This window comes from Semicossyphus pulcher, unplaced genomic scaffold (assembly GCF_022749685.1).
Source record: "Semicossyphus pulcher isolate SPU_LCO1_2020_fin unplaced genomic scaffold, fSemPul1.0.p SCAF_18, whole genome shotgun sequence".
In the NCBI taxonomy this organism is placed as follows: Eukaryota; Metazoa; Chordata; class Actinopteri; order Labriformes; family Labridae; genus Semicossyphus; species Semicossyphus pulcher.
In genome coordinates, this window is record NW_027211691.1 from 2,135,399 (window position 1) to 2,151,068 (window position 15,670).

The window sequence follows — 15,670 nt, forward strand, 5'->3', positions numbered from 1 at the left end:
ACGTAACTAACACTAACACAAGCATAAGCGTGAATATCTGCTGCAGACCAACACAAGAAGCTGTTCTGCTGCAGACTGAGTCCACCTGAGGGCTCCAACACGCCAAGGACACAAGGTGAATGTGTGTTTACACATGTGTGACTACAGATACAACTTCAAAAAGAAGTGAAAATCCAAAGAAAAAGAAACAAATTCATCAAAAAGCTCAGATGAAGCAAACAGTCTGAAAAGGAAAGCGACCGTCAGCCAGGAAAATCAAGAGTTATAACTGTAACAAAGGGAGCCAATCGTAGATGTCTTGTTAAATTGGGAAATGTCCTCCTGCAATTACCGTTTATCACCAAAGGTGCCGCCAAAGAGAACAAAACTGAAATCTTCGAGATTATCACTTCAAACTGATATTGTGATTAAAAGTTGGAGTTTCTTAGAAGTTGCTAAAAAATGTTTTGCAATTATCTACTTCATAGCAATACATTGGAAGGCTTCGCCAAACAGGAGCTGGGTTGACCCTCATCTACTGTTCGTAGTACACTTATTGATAAGTACCCAAACCACCCTACATCAATATTCTGAACTATCCCTTTAAACGCTGTTGATATGCAACTAAACTCAGTTGTAGAAAATACAGGATTAAAGCATATGGTCTCATTGTATAAACATAAAAGCTCGGGACATCATTAATTATTTTACATTTTGCAACTTTATATACACTGTTTATATAGTACTTGCTGTATGTTGAATGTTTGTTTACGTGCAGATCATCTGGTTAAGCTCTTCTGCTTTAGACTATACACACCCTTAAACTGTCTCTATTTCCCTGAACGTTGGTGCAAAGTAACAAAAATCAGCCTGCGTTTATGTCAACACAGACAGCTAATTTACTGACACTGACATTTCTGTATTGTGACCTTTCTGCTGTCAAACCAAAATGTGACTAGCAGTTACATTTACCATACTGTACGTCTTTGCTCTTTGTGGGTGCTGTTTTCCTTTACTTCAGCTCATATTATGATTATGATTTGGCGCTATACAAATAAAACATGATGGATGAAAGAATTAATCCCTCTGAAACAGAATGTATGCATGTGTGCAAAGAGGTCCTTTTCTTGTTTTACGTTCTATAAAAAGTCTGACATAAATATGATCTTTTCAGGCAACTTCCTACAAAATTCCTAAGTTATAAGAAAAGTGGAGTCCAGTTAAAGTGTATTTAGAGTATTTCAACAGATTTTTTTAAACACACGCCCTGAGTCACGAAACCATGTTACAGTGAGTAGAACTGTTTACCTCGTGAAGAAACTGCAGCACCTCTCTCCCTCTCGTTCTCTCAGCGTACGAATGATTGATCTCTCCATCGGTGATAAGCAGCTCTTCTCCATCATGCGCCTGCTGCCACCTCCGTCCCACTTTCCCTGAGCTATCATAGCAGGCCTGTCTGAGAGGCCCATGATAACGGCGGGCCTGGGACACAAAGGTAAATCAATCTCAGCAAGGGAAGAGAGAGGGGGGCTCGCTGTGTGTATGAGTGTGTATTTATTTATTTCAACAGCTGTCGGGAAGATACCAACACGTCTGCACAAACATTTACATGTGATAAGATATTTGCCTATAGATACTAGACTCTAAAACAACACTGTAGTATTTATGTCTTATTGACTATAATATAAAGTGTACTTTAAAACTTTTTTCTTTAAAGTAATTACATGATGAGGAAGTTAGCAACGTAGCTTAATAACAAACCCTAAAAACAATTAATACCATTTTTATGTGAAGTCTGGTTAGAACTCAAACGTGTGTCGAGTCTGGACCGTGAGAGTAAGAAAGACAAGTTTGGGAATACATTTGCAATATTAGATAATTCACTTTAAGAAGTACAAGAAGGTAATTGACTTTAATCACTTCACAATGTTAACAGAGGCGGATACCAAAAGAAATACTTTTTTAAAAACCAATGACTTTGATTTCAGACAAAGCTTGACAGAAGCAGTAACAATTGTTGCTTCCAGACTTTTACCAGCTGAAACTAGCTACTTTATAAAGCTACCGTTTGATTCATGACTTTCTTTAAAACGCGGTCTGCAGCTTTATGTTTCAAACTAAGTTACTTTAAAATTAAAATCACGTACAATGGTATTTGAATATAAACATGTAAATACAGAAACAGCATTGTTCTTGCAATACACTCTGGAGCTTTTTGTCTTGCTATTTAAGGATGATAAGGAGAAATGAACATTAAATTGTATTCTACTATAATCCTTCCACAAGCAAGACAGACATTTATAAATGCCTTCGTAAAAGAAAGAGTTGAAATACAACAAAATGTGGTGTCTGAGTAGCTAAAGTCTCAACACACACTTTAGAAGCGTTTCTTTAAGTTACCAAAGGTGGATGCAAATCATGTTATCCTTTGTAAATAAAAATAATGTCAGCTACTTGATCTTCTTTACATCACGCTCATTTTAAAATAGACCACAGATCTTACTGCTTTTATATGTCTATGTCTTTATCCTTGGTTTTAAATAATTCATATCAGGTTAAATTTAATGTACTAAAGAAAATACTGAGCTTGTTACAGGTTTACCCTCCACTGCATCTTTGAATATCAAGCTGTGCAGCTTGTAGTTGTTCTGCTCTATTTCTGCATGCTCCCTACATACAACTTAAGTGTTTGCAGCATGTGCACGTGTGTATATGTGCATGTGTGTGTGTTGGTGCTGTCAGAGTGAGGATTGCCCCCAACAGTGACAGGTCACCATGAAGCCTTTAATTCTCGAGCAGTGATGTGATCTGTGAGAGACGAGGGAGATGAGTAATTAGACCCTGTCCTGGTGCTGATTACAGTCTTGTTTCTACATAAACCACGTCAACCCGGGAGGCTGCATTATCACGTCCTCAGAGCTGCCTGGTTATGTTTAAGAAGAGCTCTGAGCATCATTACTTCCCCTCGCTGCACTCCTCTGACAGCTAAGATATTACATGCATGAACCAACTCAATCTTCATATGTTCATATACATCATCTATTTATGAACACTGTTATCATCTGATTACACTGCTGATCACTGACACCGTGTTTGCGTGAGCTACAGTAGCTCTTCTGTTGGATCGGACCACACGGGCCAGCCTTCGCTTCCCACGCACATTCGCTTCCCACGCACATCCATGATCCTGTCGCTGGTTCACAGGCTTTCCTTACTTGGACCTCTTTTGGTAGGCACTGACCACTGCAGACCGGGAGCACACCACAAGAACGGCAGTTTTAGAGATGCTCTGAACCAGTCGTCAAGCCATCACAAATTGGCCACTCTTCCCTGCACTTTGCCATTTTTCGTCCTTCCAACACATCAACTTCGAGGGCAAAATGCTCACTTGCTGCCTAACATATCCCACCCACTGACAGGGGCCAACGAGATAATCAGTATTACTCACTTCACCTGTCAGTGGTCATAATGTTATGGCTGATCAGTGTACAAACGTAAACAGTAGTATAAACTATGGAGTCACGTTTAGTTAGCACACAATAACAGGAGCCCTCCCCGGAATCCCCTCCATGTCTACTATGTACCTGGTTTTCTGCTTCTTGTTTGGGGCTGGAGAGAGCACTCTTATTGGTTGTTGACAATGTTTAGGCCATTAAACTTTGCTTTTTGGGTGAGCTAAAACTTAAAAATATCAAACATATTGAAACAAAAACAAGAAAAAACTGACTTGAGACAGCTAAGGCTGAGGTTTATGTCCATTATACACCAAAACCCGAGGTCCTGGGACACCACAGCTCTCGCAAAACTCTCTGATTTGGTGTAAGGGCAACAGTAGGGTGGATGGATGTAGGCAGTTAGTTGGGATAGGCCGAGTGAACCATGAATAAACTAACCCATGTATGATTTTATTGATCCAACATCAGACAGACATTAATAAACATCCAAAATGCCAAAACTGTCGATGTGCATGATTTAAAAAAGGACCAGCAGACCCAACGAGACATTCACTAATTGTGAAATATATAATGGTTATCATGGTAAATCCATTAAAGCTGAACACTATCATATGTATCAGTCAAAAGCTTCCAAAAGACCTTTATCAAATACACTGTGACATTAAGCTAATGTCCTGGTTGATCAATATGCATTTACACAGATTGATTCAGTGAGGAAACAAAACAGTGGCTGCCTGCTGGGTGGCAAAGTTTAAATGTGATGAGTAAAAATGATTAGTCTTTATTATCATTAATCAAACAAACACATTCATTTATTCTCATGTTTCCCACTAAACCCAGCTCTCTGACTGTCTCCCAGTCACGGAAAAATATGATTCCTTTCCGTCCTGCAAAGTCAATTTGATGTCACACTTGAAAACAAGATAGAAAAAAAATCAATATTTGATTATAAAATGTATATTTCTTATCTATGTTGTTACTATCGCAACAGAATCTTGTTATCTTCAAAAGCTCGACCTTGACAAGGTTACAGAGGATTTACTCGTGGTTGCTGCTAGCTGTATGGTTTGAGAGGCAACAGTTTGAGGCCAAGGGTATGCTGGGAAATCTATGAGGAGAAACTGAAAGTTAACAACTAAAGAGTCTTCAAAGCATAAAACCAGTTAGTGTTCTATGGAAGCTATTTAGCAACTAAACCAGTCAGGGCCTTGGAAGCAATTTAAGACCAGGACAAAAATTAACTTCTGAACACTTACAAGCCAAATATCTGAGTGGGTTCAGATCCAGCAAGGGAAGAGTACATGAAAACACAAAAAACTACTTGGACTACTTGATAATATAATATTATATATATATATATATATATGTACATATAATATATCAATATCGCAATATTTTGATCAATATCGATGTCACGATTTCTTAACATCTCAACTTTGCTGGAGTAGAACTAAACATGTCGATGCCTAGCTGAGAGTGTTTCTGCATTCACATGGATTCAGGCTAAAGGTACACTTTAAACTGCATATCATTTGTATGGTAAAAGTAGATGACAATGCAGTTTAAAGTGAATATATTTTACTTTCTTCTTCTAGTGGCTGCTGGCAATCCAGCTTAGAGGTACAGTGATTTTTTTTCAACAGCATTACAATAGATCATGTCATTAATTACAGGCTTTGTAATTAATTAATCGCATATCTCAATGACTTCTGTGAGAAGCACATCACATGTAGACTTACTCAGTCTGGATTAGCCTCTTTCTAGGTGGTTATTTCTTACATCCACACTTTAATTGTACTCTCTTGTTCATCTTATTAAGTTTTAATTCACAAACTACTTTAATCTGATCACTTTGCTTTGCTTCAGTCCCCCCAACACACCTGCACCTCTGCTCTCTGCGCTCTGACCCCGCCCCCTCTTTCTGTCTATCTCTCTGTCTGCTGTGTTGACTGCCTTCATCATCAGTCTGTTTAATTAAGTTACAAAAGTTAAATATTTTCTCTCACAATTCAGTTCTCACAGCACGTGAGCCGCGTGTGCACGTTATTAATGATGTAGCGATCAAAACGATCGATCATTACCGAATGACATCTGCACCTTTTAATAAGCTTTATAAACAGCGACAATCAATAAATTTACAGTAGGGACGTATGGAAATACATTGCATAACAGAACTGCAAATGATTGTGTGCGGACACAGAGCGTCCGATGTCGGACCCTCTTTTGCCGTTAGAACACTGTGTGAGGACGAAACTGGTCCCGCTGTTGTTTAATTGGTTGCCACGACTTCACATGTGTTTGACGTCCTGTGATGGGCCGCTGCTGCAAAATGTAAGTAGCGGAAACACTGAGGTACACTACAGCAACCATCTGAACTGGAGTGAGGGGGGAGTGGACTTTTGGACAGGCAGTGAAATGATAAAAAATTATAACCACAACTATAACAGCCTTCCATACGACTTGTTTCCCTTTGTTTGTAGAAAGGAACAGTTGAAAAGGAAAATTGAAAAGTTGTTCACTTTGACATCACTATTCTTAACATCTGGTGACAGTTTAATAATCACTGTGCTTTAGTTCTGTTTTGGCCTCCACTACATCCTGAGTAAAAAGTAACTAACTAACCTTTCTGCTATTCGGTGCTGAGTAGGTAGTGAGTATTGTGAAGCTTTTTCTATTCAAACGGTTGTCTGCTGCTGCTGCTGGAAACTAATCCTTGAGAGCTGTTAGAGTAAACCGAATCAGCAAAGCTTTGAGCCAGACAAATGAACAACTGTTGTTATGAATCTTTGCAAAGCTTAAATAAATAGAGATAACTCTGAGCATTTCCCACCATCACATTGTTTTCACTTTATTTGATACTGTGCTGTTAGAAAACTCTCGCTGACAGCTGTTTAAAGCTGGGCACCGCCTCACAGAGATGCTAGCAAGGTTTTTCACTCTTGGTTGGGGCCATGATCATAACAAAAACAACAGTACCCTATGAGTCCTCAGAGGACACACAAATGGCAACGGTGTAGTGAGCAAACAAAGTTAAAAGCAAATCAATGTTTACTGACTTGCAATAAAGCATCTTACATGTACATAAAGTGTCAGAAACGTTTCTTAAAGGTGATGAAATCTGAACGGATACACTGAATTTCATCTTCTATTTTCCATGGCTGCACTTGTGCGTCTTTCTAACAACTTATTTATGTTGTATGTCCTGCTTAAGGCCCTTTAAGGTGGACTGTAACGGCTGGACTGCACCTCTGCCATTGTTTCTCAGCAGAGCCCCTCCCTCCCCCGTTAACAACAATGTAACTCCAATGATATCAGCCCTGAGCTGCCGTATCAGTGTTCCTCACCTCCCAAAATTAAGAATGCAATTACAGAGGCACAAAGGAGGAGGCGAAGGCTGGTTCTCCTCTGCGCCGCTTTATGATAATTAAGCGACAGGAGGTCAAAGGCAGTATGTGTAAAAGTAATCATCCAGTCACATTTTATGAATTTTAAGTGACCAGATAAAAGGTGAGGTTTGGGGAGTGTTAGCGCTGAGGGGAGAAGAAAAAAAACTGCTCTTCTCAAATGGCACAGAGGAAACCGAGCGGAGGGATTTCAAACATTTTGCCATTTTCAGGGGGACGTCTGTTTGCCAAAGATACCGAGAAGTTCACGACCCGGTCGGAGCATCGGTATGAGGCTAGTATTCATGTTGAAAGAGACTTGTGATGCCTTTTCTATCCATGACCAGAACTGGGAGTAAAAAAAATACAGATGAGCCGCCGCTTTCCTGATTTGCAACACACACTGCCTCGGTCTTCCATAATTTACTGCCTTTCTTCCTGAATTATATTTCAGAATGGTACCCAAAAAATAATTATGGCAATTTCCGTTGGTGTAATGTATCTGGAATGATAAAGTCAACTCAAACGATTTGCTTAAAAACAAATTGATGAAATAATGAGTGAATATTTGGGCCTGTAGCAGAAATAATAATGTTCATTTAGTCTGAATTTCATTTTACTTAAACCCAGCGTTTAATGCGTCTGAAGGAAACACAGCCAATCTAACACTAAAGTAAACTATCATCATGTTAGGGAAATAACTAAGGCTCGTCCTTGGTAAATATGGGAATACATGGACATGCTTATCTCCTGAAATACCAAACACAGCTCAGTTAAAAAAAAAAGGACTCTGACTCAGGCAGCTTTGTTATTTGTGAGCCTTTTTTGCATTAAAATTCAGCCCATTTAATTCTATGACAGTGAGAAATCCAGGTGTGAAGAATTCAAAGACAGATTGAGAAGATGATTGTTAAAAACACTGACAAACAGAGTGCTGAGTGTAATCTGAATTACCTTCCCCCAGTGCACCTCAAGCAGCATCTTTCTGAGTGGAAACATTTACACCACACAGCAGCGCTACTAGATTACTGTGTAACTGTGTACAAGCCTCTCCTGAGAGCCAGAGTGGCTGGGTCAAAACAGCACAATGATCAATTAAAGTCCAGGTTTGTTTCAGCCCAGAATCTGTGACACCTGAAATCGTAACGCCTCCAGCCATGGCTGTCACTGGCAGAGGCATGAAATAATATTTTCACCTTGTCAATACCTCTGCAAACAGAACAAGTCCTTTGCAAAGAATTACGCATGATTTTCTTTTTTTAATGACGAACCTGCACACAGTGCTGTTACAAAAACAGTCACTGAACACAAGACCAATACAAGTGAAATACTATTATTGGTAATAAAAGGCATAATGTGATTTTACTAACAATGTGTAGACTCACACAAAATTAATTCCTCTTAATCATCACTTACAAGAATTATATGGAGATGTCTGTATCTGACCCTGCCTTTGTTTCTTCTGTTGCTGTGTTAGGGAGGTTTCTGGGGGTCAATCATTGGGCATCGGTGAGGTCAGGACAAAAAGAAAGCAATGGGTGTCATTGCTGTCTCTGTCTCTCTCCTCTGCTCTGTGTTGTGAATGTAAAGAGTGACAGGTGTGAGTATGTTTCAGCAAGGCCAGAGAGGCAAACGGCAAGAAAGATGGAGCAGCACTCAAACTAAATCCAGCCCGTTCTCGAGCAGTTGTGCAGAAATATGGCCGATTTATTAGCGTTTTAAAACCAAATTGCTGTGAAACATTCAGAAATGAATGCTTTCTGTCTCTGATTCACTGCTTTGTTCTTGCTTACGCCGCTCCCTCACTCCATTTACTCTCTAAAGTTTCATGAACAGATGAGAGTTTAATTGATGGCTGCCCTCGTTGCGTCGCCTTGTATAAAGGCTTTGCAAATAAAAACACTGGTGTGCTCACAAAAGTAAAACATCAAGAAAAAAATCGGTCTCAATAAAGCCAAAACGGATCAGGAAAAAGACGCCCTGATCAAGTAAATAATAATGTTAGTGAGCACAAATGAGCTTCATCATAATTAAATCATAATTAGAAGAGAAAATGAAAATATTTTTTATACTGTAACAGGAGGAAAGCAATTACTGTAGAGCACCATTTTTCTAATAGTACCATAATGCATCGGCAGCAACAACTTCTGGCTGTCAGCCTACAAATACAAATTTCTCTCATAACCTTTGCAAGTTTAATGTCTACCTTGGGTTGCTTTGCATTGCCAACAGCAATTTTAGTATGCAAGCAGGCAAAAAAGAGCAAACTCTGACTAATTTGTTACTCTGCTTAGATTTACATTCCCCGGCCTGGGAACAGCCGCTCGCCTGCTCCGGCCCATTTGTTCAGCACTTAATAAATTGCATAGCAGGTTCACAGAGGTGATGTGATTGATCACTAGATACGGTGCTCCCTAGCAGCAATATTTGTCTACGGACGCAGGGAGAATTAGCAATAACTATGTGTTTGGGAATTTGACTTTCACAGATGGCATAAGTAGGGCGATGAAAGTGCTTTTATTAAACTCAATGAGGCTTTGCTGTGTTTCAGGAACATAGTTTTAGAAGAGTAAGGAGAAGCAGAACACAGAGGAATTCATACTTAGTCATCAAATACAGTCAAACAAATGGGCTGTGTTGTAAATAAAATGTATGATCATATTCATACTGTCCTGTTTTTCTCTACAGATTACATTAAGGCCTTGTTCTCCAACCTAGTTTTAAAGTGATACCAGGGATAAATGAAGTTCACCTTACTCATTCAAATGAAGGGCTCAGTAATCAGGGTAATTGCAGATAATAACCCGGCCTACACTGTAGGGCCTGGGGTTTTCAGCGTGCCCCTCCCTGCACATCCCCTTCTCTCACTGCTGCTGCCATTAACAGAGAGCGGCTCAGAGGCATTCCCCACTGTTAGACATGATTAAGATAGCTCTGACTCCTCACATGCCACCCAGGGAGGTATGTTAAGAGTCAGAGGCTGCCTGTCACATGAATTTTTAACAGCACGAGCTCAGCAGAATGGAGTCTTTTTTTTTCCTCCCAAAAAGTAAAAACAGATATAAAATATGTTTTAAAGATTATAAGAAGTTTCATTATATTTCATCATGGAGTTTAGTGAAGTAGTTCCAAACCTCTCTGTCTGACGTACAGAAGCCCTCAGCCCTGTCAGATGAGCTCATGTAGCCCTTCATCTCTAAATGTGATCATTTGAACTGGTAAATGTAAATGTAAAAGATGGTCTTTATTGCAGTACTTCAAATATTAAACCTTTTTCTTATACTACAAATTGCCAGTCTTTTGATTGGTGCTGTAAAATCTGCAGTGAGTGTCCATTTACTTTAGCTAACTTCACAAACATGTATGCATTACCTTAACCTCAGCACTCTCCATTGGCCATTTATTTGAAATATTTCTATTAACTGTCGTTGTCTACTTTAGCCGTTTATCTAATACCTATCAGGGCTGCCACTAAGGACTATTTTGATAGTTGACTAGTCATCGATTATTGTATATATGTCTTTTAATACACTTTGCTGTTGATTTGGCTGCTACTGATAAAAAAGACAAATAACAAATCCAATATCAAGTTTTTGTCCATTTAAAACCAGGACAAAGTGCTGATACAAAAACAAATCCAACGTGCCTTTTCTTCAAAGGATCAAACATCACCGACGTGCTCCCGTGATAGGTAAGGTCTGCTTTACAGATCCTGCAGGCAATCCTTTTCTTTGCAGCGTTGAGGCAGAAATGCTCCCAGATTTTACAAGTTTCAGGACGCGATGGTGTTGCATCGGCCGCCGACATTTTGCTATGTTTTGTTTACCTGTCGTTTCCATTGGCATTTTGTGACAATGTCGACTAATCGTTGCACCCTTATTACCAATAGCTCTTAATTTAAACCATTTATCAATCCCAACCAATTATGCATTGCCTTTAGCTCTCTTCATTAACCAGGTATTCTAAACATGAATCCATTAATTGTAGCTCTCTTCTGTAACAATGTATCTATTACCTGTTGCTCTCTTCTTTAGCTTTAGTTTAACTATTTACCAAGAGTTGTTCCTATACCGTTTCCAGTATCGAAAATGCCTCTGGTACAGCCTGAGATGCATGATTGGTGAGTATAACAGAAATTAACCGATCATGAAATAATTTACACAGATGTATCAACTTTTTTAACCAGAAATCAATTCTTCTTCTCTGCTTCAAAGCAGAAGAAAGTTTCACTTTTGGATGAACCATTATGGATGAATCACAGCTGCCACTGGCTACAACTGTGGTGACAAAGAACTGATTTCAGGTTATTTATCACATAAGGATAGCAAACAACAACAGTGTACGGCTAAAAGACAATTTAAACTTAGTCCGAGTTAGCAAAATGTCAGCAATTTTGGCAATATTGTATTCTGGAACAAGCCACCAGTAAGCTGTAAGTTTGCCAGGCTTCAGTTTAAAGGGTAGCACCAGTGTTACCATGCAAGATTGGTGGTACAGGCCTACAGATATTAAAGTTTCAATCATAAAATCTGAAGAGGTTTTGTACCTGGTTGAGTTTTCTGTAGAGTCCAACTGTAAGACATTTTGGTCCGGATCACGGCCATCTTTAATGTTATATTATATAAATATTATGGTGCTGTGAAGCCAAAATGTAATGTCCCCGTATGAGGACGCAGGGTCTCAAGAGGTTAATGCACTAGTGTCAGATTGGTACTCAGTATTAGCTGATACACAACCATTCATTAATTATTAGTAAGTATTTAAACTCTCTATCCAAATGTTTATCAGTCTTCTCATGTATAATGTTATCGAACTCTCCACCAGAGAGCACCTCCACAGTCAGCTGTCTGTTCTTGCTATTTACAACATAAAGCTTGCGTTTGATATTTGTCCTGCGTCTCAATGTTCAGACCCCTGTCTCTTAATTGATGTTACTCTGCAGACAGGAATATTGATGGCGCGGCTCAGCCGGATTGGCAGCTGCATGAATCGTTATTAGCCAGGTGGTCGGACACCCCGGTGGGCTGGGAGGAAGTTCAATAGGCTGCCTCTGATACGTTAGCGTGATGCTGCTGGGCCTCAGGAGAGGTGATCACGGCTCAGACAAGAGATAATTAACCATCTGAGGATGGCAGCCCACAGGCCAGCAGCCAGGTGAGGAGGTGAGAGGGATAAAACCACAGGACAGCACAGAGAGGAGAGCAGCCCTCTGGTGTACTAACACTGAGCAGGCAGTCTGTGGACGTCAGGCTGGAATAGAGACTGACTGTACACATCAGACAGGATAATATGGATGTTACTGTAATAAGGCCTGAGGGGGAACTGAGCAGCTGCAGTAGTAAATAAAGACAACACCCTAAATACACACAGGGATGATTTTAGTAACATAGTAATACATTAAAGGACAATACAATTAATCAAAAGCATATCAGGCTACTTTGAGAGTATCGGGATGTTTTAAGTGAAGGCACAACAGTTATGTAGGTGCTGCATTTTAAGAAGTAGAGCCAACATCAGTCATGGACAGAAAATTACAATTATATCACTGACTGCTAATTTAATGTAGCTCGACATAAACAACTTTTCTCTGTCTCAATTAAATATCGTCTGCATCACTTTGCAGCAGCTAACTGTCCTCAGACAAAATGAGCAATTGGAAAACTATTATTGCATCTTTAGAGAGGAAGAGAGATTAATTGAGAATTAGCTCAGAATTTATCATTGAGAATTAAAATGTAGAATGATCAACTAATCAGTGATGGAAGGTAACTGTGTACTTCTACAGAGGAACAGTGTTATACTTAATGTTGAATTTTAATGATTTTAGTTTAGGAGTGCTTCATTTAAGGCCACTTTTGCACACAATATAAATGATGCATTGTGATAAATCTACTTTACAGAACGAAAAAAATCCTTCGCCTAAAACGCTTTTGATGTACATTTCATTGCATTCATTTCAGTGGTTAGTGCTGCTCCCTCTAAGCTAGAAGGTTCCTGTAAGTACTAATACTTCTGTACTTCTACTGGACATAAAGGAAGATATTCATCTTCCATGCAAGAATTAGATGAGTTATTTCTGTATACTTCCTACACTACAAATAGTTATGTGATAAACAATATATATGAAACATGTATAAAGTCAAAATCACAGCTGTAGTCCTGTGATTTTGACTTTATACATGTTTCATATATATTGGCTATCAGTGAAAATGCTGCCGTCATAAACAATGCAATGGATTTAATTTTGCACATCAAAACGCAAACATTGTATTTGTGTAAGGAATGGGCATTTCCAGTTATCTCAATATTGGAGCAATCCAATTACCTTATGAACAAGTAATCACATACTCGCATGTTATATATATTTTTTATCGTTAAAAAAAATACATACATCAACACCGACCACCCGGCCCGGAAATAGTAGGCTATATGCCTGTTAGAGAACATTAACACTTTTACATTAATGTATATAATTAGCCAACAATGGAAAGCAAGTGCAATTTGAAATGAATGTATTAAACAACCTAACAGGCCCTATATTTAACGTTGTTGTCAAACGTCACAGCGGTAGTGGACTGTATGGACTTCTGTTCTGTGTTGCTTAACTTTTTTTTCCACTCTCGTAGCTGTTGTCTGGCGTGATGGTGGCTTGTACTCCGGCTCAACAAACGCCATCAGCTCATGGAAGCCTTCTCCTTCCACAAAACTTAACGGGAGCATACCTCCAGTCACCATGTCCGTTATTAGCAGGCAAATCTTCTCTGCTCTGGTATCGTCCCAACGACGTGTGCTAAAAGGGCTAGCAAATGATGTGATGCGAGACTGCCTGTTGTCTGTCTCCGCTGGCTTCTCCTTTAAACTTTAAGCATCAAACTAGTATTTCTATGATACACAAGTTTAAAGGTGCTATATGTAACTTCAGAAAATCCTCATTCCTAGCGACACGGTCGGCCGTTGAGGGAACTGCAGACAACCTTCTTGTACACGCTCACGCACACACTTGCACGGATAAACGAGCATCCGGGTTTTTGCAGAAGACGCACCAAACTGAGCATGCTCAGTGTCGGAACTCATCGTCTCTGTTTACTTTTCACTGACGAGTCGTGTTCATTGACCGGCATCATGTTGACAGGCATCGTGTTGTCTTAAATCAGCACTGTTTGTCATAATACCTCAGTTAGTATCATGTTAGCTGGCCAAGTTATTTGTCAAGCTAGACTGACAACACTGACATACACACTTGGATAGTATTTTGGTTGTCATAACGTTAGCGAGCATGCTAAGGATAGCTAACCAGCACTGACATAACTACACTGCATGGATCTGGCATTGTGCTTCGTAACCAAATGGCATTAGAGAACATTAGCCAGGCAGGGCAGGGCGGCTGCAGAGAGCTGGGATGAAGCACTTGTGCTGTGAGAGAAAAAATGTTGCACCCGGTGAGAGAACGCTGCACGCGAGTTTTGTTTCTATGACAACAATTAAGTTGTGGGTCTGTTTTGATCTCCAAAATAAATCGAAGGTCTCCATGATTCGCATGCCCTGCCGATGTTGACTCTAGTTTTCCACCTGACGTCGGTCACTTCCTGTTTGGTCAGATGGGCTTCACTAGATAAAACGTATTTTTCTCTCTGCAGAGGTACTCGCGAACGCGCAGATATGTCCAACCTATTGTTTCGCGGAAAAAACGTCCCGAGTGCTTTACTTAAAAATCAGCCCACAGGTTGTTAGGGCCGATGGAGGAAGTTGGGGAGGGTCTCAATTTATCAGTTCCTCTACTATCCCTTCACACATTGGCAATAAAAAATGATATTTGACTGATGAATATATGTGAAATCTTACATATAGCCCCTTTAACACCACATATCTTGCACATCATCGTCTTTTTTTGTCAAAGTACTTCCAGACATCACTTTTCCTGCTCAGGGCTGAAATGGTGCATGACACTGAGTTAAACTACTTCAGCTGAAAACAACGCATGCGCAGGTGCGTGAGTAGTGTAACGTTACTCGAATAATTATGTTAACGAGTACTCAAGTATTCGTCCCAAACCCTAATTTGTATATTAGGCGTAACAATTCAATATATCCCAAAATTTGTGATACTGCATATGCATTACACTTGCATGCATAATGTTGTGATACTCAATTGTAGTGTATCTTCTTAAACTTAAAAAAACATACTCTTCTATTCTATTACTGTAACCTTCACCTTCAGCTCTGCAAACTATACTAAGTAGGTTTTTTAAGGAACATATTTTGACATATGCACTGATGTTCTGCAAATTGCTTAGCCTTGCAAAACATTTCTACACCACTAAGTGGCTTCTCTCAAACCATGTGTATTTTAAATTGTGCCTACAACATAACTTGCCATATAACAGTGATTTTCCACTGCATTTCATCTAATACCACAAAGTAAAAGCGAACAACTTCCCAGGATGCAGATGACAGGTAATTATTAACGTGCTGTACTTCATGCACATGAACCATGCAATGAACCTGAGCATGCCATTATTGGAGAAATGAAAAATCTAATCTTTCCTCATCTGTGACTTTGAATATTCCGGACAGACCGCTGACTGCAGCATCCAATGTGAAGATGAAAGACCTCAAAGTACCCTGCTTAGCTCAGGTCTCATACTGTACTGCACCGTAGATTAGCATGAACACTCAGGATATAGCTCTAGGACTCTATTTGCCCTGTTTTTTGCCGCAGATTGTCACAACCTCACTAATCCAGACTTTACATAACGGCTGCTTTTTAATCGCATTTGTCAGGGAAGTGAGACGCCGATCATCAGAACGACTCATCACCAGAGCTGTCACATTTTCCACTTCTCCTGCCAATTCG